This window comes from Miniopterus schreibersii (genome assembly GCF_964146895.1).
Source record: "Miniopterus schreibersii genome assembly, chromosome: 14".
In the NCBI taxonomy this organism is placed as follows: domain Eukaryota; kingdom Metazoa; phylum Chordata; class Mammalia; order Chiroptera; family Miniopteridae; genus Miniopterus; species Miniopterus schreibersii.
The window spans coordinates 54,950,857-54,959,349 of record NC_138114.1 but is presented as its reverse complement, the minus strand read 5'-3'; positions in this window follow the sequence as shown (position 1 = coordinate 54,959,349).

The window sequence follows — 8,493 nt, the reverse complement described above, 5'->3', positions numbered from 1 at the left end:
CGGCCCCTCCCCACCCACTGGGACCCCAGGGCAGCTGCCCCCCGGCCCCGCCCCTCTGCCCCCGGTGAGCTGGGCGCCTCTCAGTGTCCGCTGTGCTTGTGTAATTAACACATCACAAAAAACAATGGAAAAGGGACGCCCAAAGCCAGTTATTTCCAAGAAAACGAAGTCTAATTCTTTGGAAAGGCTCTTTCTGTAAAGGGAAGTCACCAAAAATAACGTCAATTGAATTAGGCGTGGGCGAGGCGACTTTAAAAGATCGAGGAGAACTGTATAAATCTAAAAATACCTGCACTTCAGAGACTTTATCTGGAGGCCCCAGTTCTTTTAAAGAAACCCAGGCTGGAAATTACGGAGAATGTGCTGGGGGGGGATGGAAGCAGGAAGGCTCCCAACACAGAGCAGCTCTGGGCGCGCCACGGAATCCGCAGGTTTTCCGTTAAAATGTTTATTGTGTTAGGACTTTAGGGCTCAGGGTGACCGTCAGCGAGGCGCGTTTGGCCCGTAAAGCTGTTTGGGTTTCTCCGCAGCAACGGGGAGCCCCGGAGAGTTCTAAGCCGGTCGTGAGAGCCATCGTCAGTGCCGCCTTCCAGGGGCTACTTGAGGTTGTCTGTCTGTCCGCCTGCCCTACACCCTGCCGTCGCTGTCCCCGCCGAGGGTAACGTTTACCGGAAACCGATGACCTCTGCCCCCACTCCTCCCTCCAAAGCCTGCGACGTGCCCCGGCCGGTGTGGCTCAGCGGTGAGAGCATCGGTCGTGCGCCGAAGGGTCGCGGGTTCCATTCCCAGTCGAGGACATGGACCCGGGTTGCAGGTTCGATCCCTGGCCCGGTCCGGGTGCGTTCGGGAGACAACCAGTCGCTGTGTCTGTCTCACATCTCTGTTCCTCCCTCCCCCCCCCCCCCCGGCCCCTCTCTCTCTAAAAAAAGGTAAAGGTTTGTGAAGTGGAGGGTTTGAAGGAAGCACAAATAGCCAGGAACCTCCCTCCCCAAGAGCACCCTGCCGCAGAAATGTGCGGCTTTCACCCCCGCGGCTCAGCCCGGCCTCCTGTTTCAGGCTGTGGGAAGGACGTTGCTGCTGGAGAAACAGACCAGAAAACCCTATCTTGGGACATTTGATAAAGAGAATATGGTTGGTCACTGTCCCTTTGAGCTTTGTCAGAAAGGTCCCCAAGACCCAGAAGACGTCTTCTCTCTCCCCCGCTCCCTGTCCAACCCCCACCGCTCCCGGCCTGCCCTCCGCCCCTGTCAAATAGTTCACTGTCAACCGGCCCGATTTCATATAAAAAGGGGCCCGTTGTCCCTTCCGGGGAAAAGCCACACACACTCATTCGGTTTATAGGAGGGGATTACGATCCTTTGTCCGTCGAAAGGCCTTTTTGGGTCATATCAGCACCAGGAAGAAAATTCCTAAACAACCCTCTTTGAAACGCGTTACGTCTGAGGAGGGATCAGGTGCAGCTTTTCCCCAAGAAGACATTCATCCCGTGTGCCCCTCGGGCTCAGCGGGGAACAGTTACGGGTAAACCGAGTGAGAGTCAGAGACAGAGGGAAGCAGAGTGAGAGGCAGAGGGAGAAATAGAAATAGAGAGAGTCCATCTGAGTGGAAACGGTCCTGTGAGTCCGGCCCAGGCTCCCCTCTCCAGGCCCCGGGACCCCCGCGCACGTTCTGAGGGCTGACTGTGCACCAGGCACCCCCAAGGTGCCAGAGGGACCCAGAGTGACGGCCGCGGGACTTCTTCAGGGACTCGCGGGAATGCTGGGCGCGGATCAGACTCGGCCGCGTGCCCAGGTGAGAGGAACAGAGGGTGACCCGCTTGGAGGACACGGGGTGGCGGAGGTCGGGGGGGGGGGGACCTGGAGCCTCTGGGGAGGGCAGAGGCGGCCCTGGGCGAGAGCGAAGAAAGTTAACCTCATCCCGTCCTTGGTTTTGAAATGTTCAGGAAGCGTGATCCATTCAGAAGGATTTCAGATCCCGCTGCACGGGATGAGAAGATGAATCCGGGGGGGGGGGGGATTTAAGTCCATTAACACGGTTCTGTCTACTCGCTGTTGAGATGTACATGTTTTTAAACAGCCGAGCGAAACCCCAAACCAGGACTTGCCTGAAGTCGCATTCGTGTGAACGGAGGCGGGACCTTCCCACTGGGAGTGAGGACACGCTCGGGGTGAGGAAGGCCAGAGGCTTTGCGTGGACACCTTTGCAGGGTTTACTTGGAGCGGAAGACGTGAGACAAGCGGCCGCTAATTTCCTGGCGTCGGGTGACACCACTTGGGGTGCTGCCTGATTTCCTGTGGGGCACGGGGCAGCCTCCCCTCGGCTCTTTGCCCCCCACGGGCTGATTGTCTCCATAGAAATTCCACGACTGAGCCCGAATTCTCTCCTGGTCCCTGACACTCAAAAACAAAAGCTCCCCATGCATCTTCCCCCCCATTCCCCCGGGAATTACTTGGACAGCCACCCAAGGTCATTCCTAATAGTTTGGAAAAGGTCAGGAAAGACAGAGGAAATGCATACTGATTGATTTTTCTACTGTTTTGAGCGCCATGTGTGCCAGTGTCTTTCACATTTCTCATCTCATTTCAATCTTCGAAACCATGCTATTATTCAATTATTTTCAGAAAAGGAAACCAGAGCTTCAGAAAGCTAAGCCACTTGCCCCGGGTGGCGGGGACAGGAGGTGGCAGGCCAGCAGCGAGGCACCGGAAGCCCTCGCTCTCCTCCGGGGTGGGGCCCCGCGCCGGTGGCGGGGTGGGCACAGGCCGATGCGCTGACCTGCAGCTCAGAGCGGGGTGGGCCGGGCGGGGTCGGACCCGGACAGCGCTGGTTCTCGGAGTGAGGGCCGGACCGGCTCTAACAAGCAGGCAGCCGGCCCGGGAGGGTCTGGATCCCGCAGAAGTGGGCAGGCGGCGATGGGCGAGGCGTGGTCAGCTCCACCACAGACAGCTCCACCCACCTTCTGCTGGGGGGCAGAGCTGCTGTCCCCCCACCCGAGGCCAGCTCCAGCCCCTCCAGGGGACTGTCCCGAGTGGGCTGCAATTAGAGAGGCTGGTCTGGACATCCAGGGTTTCAGGGGAGTGAAATAACCAAGTGTCGCCCAGGACTGCCGACGTCTGTAATGAAGAGCTGAGGGTGAGCCGTTTGGACCCTGCAGGGGTGGAGATGGGCTCACACACTGGTCTCCACTCCCTCCAGGGCCCAAACCCCCTCCGTCCAGGCAGCGACCCCAGAGAGCCACTCAGCTGAGGCCTTGGCGTGAGTAGAGTCAGGTGCTCCTGGGGAATGCAGACCCGAGAAAGCCCAGGGCGGCGCCTCCGAGACAGTTCTACTGAGCTGGACAGCGGGCGATGGGAAGAAGTCACCCCCCAGGACCCACGGCTTCCAGCTAACCTGGGGGGGGGGCGAGAAATGGCTACTTTTGTGCCTGGAGATAGACAGCCTTAGCAAAGTAACAGGTCCTCCTCAACATGCTCTTTGAAAATGAGTTTCCTATTTTAGTTTAATGACATTCCAGACTGAGCCAAATGATTAAATATTGAAACAGGACCAGCGAGCTTGAGTTTCATCCGGCCGATCAATTTAGGGTGATGCAGCCCAAGAAAATGCAAATGTCAAGTCGCCAAACCCAAGCCGGCGCTGAGCCCTCATCAAATGTCACCGGAGGTGCCCGGGCCCTTGCGCGTTCTTTTAAGGTTGGAAGGGAAGCAGGACCCCCCGCCCCCACCCGCCCGGCCCCGGGGCCGGCGCGGCTGGGAAAGGCCATGCGTGTTGACGGAGGATGTACCGGGTGTGGGATCAGAGCGAGACCGACAGGCAGCTTCCGCCTGGGCCCCCCGGGGACCGGCACCAACGTCCCGCAGGCGTCAGACACTCAGGGCCCACAGGAGAAGAGGCCGCCGGCTGGGAGTCACGGGGCCTCTGGCTGGGACCCGGCACCAGGTACTCTGGTGCCTGGAGACAGACACGGACATCAGGAGAGCCCGGCCTCTGTCTACACAGTGTTGAAACAGCCAGTTTGTTTGGGGGGCTGGTCTGTGGCCCCCACTGCCTGTGACCCCACAGCTCTGGGCACCTCAGCCACAGGGGTGGGGGAGCCTGGCTGGGGTGGTGCCAGGGTGGGGCGGAGCTGAAAGCTAGGCCCAGGGCCCGGACCCCGTGCTCCCAGCCACCCACTTGAGGAAGAGATTTCCCTTGGCAGCCGGTGCCCGGTCCGCGGGCGCTGCGGTCGCCTCGGGGATCTGGGAACCCGCCGGCTGGGCAGGGGAAGCCCGAGAGACGTGACTGTCACTTCAGATGGCAGCATCCCAAAGAACGCGCGAGGAAAACCCCAGCAGAAGCGGCCGCACTTCGCGTCGGGGTGGCCCTTCGTCGCCGCGGGGATGGATTCGGTAGGTCTCTCACTGCTGGAAGCGTCTGAGCCAAGACGATGACCAGTGGTCTGACGGACACGTGAGAGTTTGTTTCACTCGACCAACTCACTGGGTGACCCTGAAACCCCGGAGCCGGATGTCCCAGGATTCCAGTGCCCACAGGATGGTCTGAGAAAAACCCGAACTTGATAGGCTCCTGTTCTAGGGGCTTTAACTCTCGCCCCAGCCGGTGTGGCTCAGTTGCACTGAGAGGTCGCTGGTTCGAGTCCGGGTCAGGCACATGCCGGGGTTTCGGGCTGGATCCCCAGCAGGGGGCGTGCAGGAGGCAGCCGATCAATGTTTCCCGCCCCCCCTCCCTTTCTCTTTCGCTAAAATTAATTTAAAAACATATATTTTTTAAAAAGGTGGCCTCCCCTTAAAAAAAAAATTTTTAACTTCCAGCCCCAGGGCAGGGGCGCGTTTCTATCAGATTTCGTGTGTGTGATGGGACTGCACACGAAAAGCTGCCAAGTGAAGCCCAAGCTGCTGGTGACGCATCTGTAGAAGCATCTCCCTGAGTCTCGGGAACCCAGGGATGAGACGCACTGTGCCCCCCCACGCCCCAGCCCCAGGAGAAGGGAGGCGGGAGAGCCTGCTGAGGACAGCGTCAGCTTTCTCTGTGCCCCTCGGACATATCCTTGCCGTTGTCAGCACCCACGGTCTTAACGATGGAAGCAGGGCCAGTGGGGGCTGCCCCAGGCCCTCCGTGTACCTGCCACGCTTGGCCCCCCCACGCCCTGTCTTCCTCTTAGCCTTCCCTAGGGCCACTGCTGCCACCAAACAGGGCCACAGCTCTTCCCCTTAGGCCTCCAGCACGTCCCAGCCTCTGCGACTCGGCTTCCTTGGCATGTCCATTTCTGACAAGTCCAGTTCCTCGGAGCTTGTCCCCCGTCGCCAAACACACCTTCAGTCTTGCCCCCATTTCATACTGTTGAACTCTTGCGGCTCCTTCGAAGCCCCGTGGGGACGCCATCATGAAGGCTTTTGTAATCCTTGGTTGAAACGAAGCTTTCTTTGGAGCTCTTATAACATCTTCTGCCTATAAGGGTGCAGTGAGACCCCTCTGCCCAGGTTACAGCGGCCCAGGCATCTGTCCCGTGTCTGTACTGAAGGCCACTCGAGGTCGTAAACAGAATCTCATGCAAATGATATCTCCACCTCCAAGCAAGGTGCTAGGATCCAGTGGAAACGTCATCAGGAATTAAAGCAACGCCTGTCACGATGCCTGAAACCCCCGCAGGTCCCCCCGGAGACTGGAACGTTCTATTACGGACGCATATTACCTGCGGACCAAAGCTGCAGTGGGTTTACCAGTTACGATCATGAACAACTGCATTATTTATCTCCAGGCGTGGACTCGAAGATCCTTTAAAAATACTACCAAAGCGAGTGTCCTTTCGGTTTATGAAAAATTCATCTTTCCTTTCACGTTATGAAAAATCCATTTCAGGATGCGATGCACTCGAGAAAAATGAAGACGGTAGAAAGGCCTCGGCGAGCACCTGTGGGCCGGGCCGGCTCTGCGGGGACCTCAGCCCCCTGCTCCGGGCCTCCTCCTGCCTCTGCGGAGAAAAGAAACGGCCCCGTGAAAATGGAAACATTGTCTCCACCTGGAGCCTCTGACGCTGTAACTGGCTACATGTTTCCAGGTCCAACCGCAGGCTGTCTGTCCTGAGAGCTACGGTGACCTTGGGCACAAATCAAACACGGAATATTTGAGGAGGCCAAACACGCACAGAGATGGCATTTCCCCCCAGCATTGAAAATGGAAAATGGTTGAAAACCAGAAAGAAAGAAAATGCGTGTGCTCGCCCCGGGCGCAGGTCAGGAGGAAGGAAGCGCGTCAGTCCGCCGCGGGATGGGAGGCCCGGGGTGCTGGCAGCAGCTTCCTTCCCGTCCCCGCCTAACACGCAAGGCCTGTCTCCTGGTTCGCTTTTCGCTTCTTCTCAGACCAAAGCCCGGTGCCTCCCTCGGAGGCGGGAGAAGCGCCCAGGTCAGCGTCTCCTCTGGGGCTGAGCCCGGGTGCCCTGAGACACGGTGGGGACAGGGGCGCTGGACTTACAGAGCTGGAGAACCACAGCCCCAAGCTGTCCTCTTGCTGCTCAGGGAGACCCGGGTCAGATATTGTCCCCAGCGGGGCAGAGTCCGATGTCCTCGCCTGGGGCTTAGTCACCGTGATGGGAGCCTTCGGAGGCTCTGCCTGTCAGTGGGGACAGAGAGAGTGACATTTGCGGGATGCGAGGCGAGGCTCCCTCGTGGCTCCTGACAGCTCCTCTCAGAAGCGAGGCCGAGCCCCGTTCTTGGAGAAGAGGCAGGGCCCACGCAAAACTCTGGGGCCAAGTTGCTGAATTTTCTGCGCCTAATGAGGGAGGCTCCCGCTGCTTTCGCCAGGCTCCGCCGCGTAAGTGGGTCAGCCACGCGGTCCCCCTGGTTCACGCCCTCAGATTGCTGGCTCGCGGGATGGGCCAGCGCTAAATGTTAGGAGGCTTTTCTGGGTTCCCCGGATCTCCAGGCTGGCACGGGGCTCTGCGACCCGCCTCCCTTGGGCGGAGCTGCTGGGGCGGATGCCTTCCCACGGGGGACAGCTCTCGTGGGGAACATAGGGGACAGCGAGGTGGCTCCATGGGCAGCCCAACGCCTTCAGAAGCATGGAGAGGAAACGCGAGCCCCGGAGGCGGCCAGCAGGGGCAGCTTCTGCCGTGCTCGGGGACTGGACACGCAGTGGACCCACGCCACGGAATCGGTGGCACGGCACAGACCCCAGGGAGCCTCGGGTCCTGTCGGAAAGGCAGCTGTTCTCTGAGGCGAGCGAGAAACAGAGACTGTTGGCCAGACTCTCGCTGAGCCGAGCCGATGGGCCTTTGTCACCAGTTCCATTCTCTCTGACTCGCTCGGTCAACGTGCAAACAGCTCACGCGAATGACCAGCCCTCGGCGCCGTCCGGGCAGCCACACCGGGAGGCAGCAATGGGGTTTTCGAGTCATTTTGTCTGAGATGGAAGCCCAGGCTCACCCTCACGGCAGCCTCGGCAGGAGACGTTACCGCCCCCAACCTCCGTTTTCTCATCAGCAGAACGAGGCCCTGGTGACCCCCCGCGTGGCCGGGACAGGGTGGCGTGAACGGCGTGGGCTGTCGGAGGGGGCTGACGAAGGTTAGTTTCTGCTCTTCCCCGGCAGAGCCCACCAGCTCCGTGTGGTTGGAACACGGTGATCTTGCCCAAAGACTGGGGACAGAGGGGCTGGCAAGCCAACATCACTGGGAGTGGTGACAGCCACCCAGGGGAGAGCGCAGCTCCAGGGGCCCAGGGTCACGCCTGAAATTAGGGCGCATTCATCGACTCGCTCAGCGGGTATTTGGTGAGCACCGTTTTTGTGCCAACCAGCATGGCAGCTCGGGCGGTGCAAAGGTGGGTGGGACAGACACTGCCCGGCCTCATGGCAGTCACAGGTGAGGCAACGTTTGAGAAGAGGGGGCTTACCCCTTACAGGAAAGAGTTGGCTCCAGTTACTTTTATTATAATGTTACTGAAATATATTCAAACGTAAAGCGATCTAGAGGTGTGTACGTGTCTTTTGCACACCTCAGGGGATAAAGCTGCGTGTGCTTATGGGGGGATGGGCTTGGGGTTGGCCCAGGACCCTGGGCAATGAGATTAAGCACCTGGAGGGTGACGGGCAGAGCGAGGTGCTGCAGGTGGGAGGGACACAGGCTCTAAGGACCAGAAGTATTTGAAGAGGAGAACTGGATGTTAAACTGCCACCCACCCCACCTGCTCCCATTCACTCTCCACTAACAGGCCCGGGAGGCAGCCCTCGGCCTTGTTGCTGCTCCACAGAGAGACTTCCAGCCATTGTCACGTGAAAAGGAGAAAACCGGAGACACAGGGGGCCTTGGAAGGGGCCGCCCACGGCCCAGCAGCAGAGCTATGCGGACGGCTGGCCAGCAGCCTCGGCCTCGGGCCTGCTGCTTTCTGTACCTTCTCTGGTTCCCGGGGGTGGAAGGGAGAGAAACCGAGTCAGTTAACTGGACGCTAGGCCACAGACTCACCTTCTGGATAGAGAGGGACCGAGCGGCCCCTCTCTCT